The sequence below is a fragment of the Chrysochloris asiatica genome, unplaced genomic scaffold (genome assembly GCF_000296735.1).
Source record: "Chrysochloris asiatica unplaced genomic scaffold, ChrAsi1.0 scaffold00139, whole genome shotgun sequence".
Taxonomy (NCBI): domain Eukaryota; kingdom Metazoa; phylum Chordata; class Mammalia; order Afrosoricida; family Chrysochloridae; genus Chrysochloris; species Chrysochloris asiatica.
In genome coordinates this window covers 9,024,991-9,026,240 of record NW_006408657.1, presented here as the reverse complement: position 1 = coordinate 9,026,240, position 1,250 = coordinate 9,024,991, and positions in this window count along the sequence as shown.

The window sequence follows — 1,250 nt, the reverse complement described above, 5'->3', positions numbered from 1 at the left end:
TTTTACCCCACTTCTCCCTATCGGCGATGCATGTGGTCACCAATCAGGGCGCGTATGAGTCTTAGTCTTGGAAGGGGGTTTGCATTAAGGGAACCAGACCACTTGTCTTGATGTTTTCTGGGCAAGCAATTTGTTTGTTCTTGTAGTAACAGTCCATCTGCCTCTATAGTTTTGTATTTTTCCTGTAGGTCTTTCTTTCAAGAAGTATCTTATGTTCTTCTAGCTGCTCCAGACTGGTTTGCTCATCCTTTCAAGTGGGAATTTCCCATCTCTGGAGATTTGGATGTGGATCAGGCTTCTATCTATAGTCTTACATATTGCAGAGGCTCCGCAGGAAGCCGCATTCCCTGGGCACTTTGTTGCCACATTTTACGTATTCCAATCAGTTATAGGCAGTAGACGGACTTACAAGCTTTCTATGGCGATGTTTCTGACTATTCCTTTCTCTCCCCCTCCGGTGTCTATTTTATTTTATAATGCAAGGAAAACCAAGATTCAAAAGACTGCTGAGCATCTTAACATTTTCCCTCCCCCCTTTTCCCCATTCCAACCGTAAGACAATCTCTGTATCCCAGAGCTCTGTAGTTTCAAGGTTGTGCATACATCATTCTTTATCTCTGTTCCGCTTAGCCCATTCAAACATGCCCAATTGTTCTCCCATCTTCTCCGTTCTTCTGTTTCCCTATCCCTCCTTGTACATTGCCCCCTCCCCAGCACCCACACTTTCCTGTGTCTAGTCCCTGCCCTGTGCTCAACCCTCCCCTCCTTCACCTCACCCACCACCAACTTCCCAGCAATCAACGAAGAATTCCCCCTACCCCCCTTTGATATGTTTTTTGTTTTTGTTTTTGTTTTCTTAAGTCGTTTACAGTAGTGGTCCTATACAGTATTTCTCTTTTTGTGACAGACTAATTTCACTCAGCATAATGTCCTCAAGGTTCATCCATGTTATCCGGTGGCTTGTCGCTTCCTTGTTATTCTTCAAGGTAGCATACTATTCCATAGTGTATATGTACCACAGTTTGTTTATCCATTCTTCAGTTGATGGGCACTTTGGTTGTCTCCATTTATTTGCTATTGTAAATAGTGCTGCTATGAACATTGGTGTGCATATATTTTCTTTATGTTGTGGCTTATTTTTCTTGTGGGTAAATACCAACTAGAGGAATTGCTGGATCATAAGGTATTTCTATTTCCAACCATCTGAGGAAGTGCCATATTGCTTTCCAGAGAGGTTGGACCATTTTGCA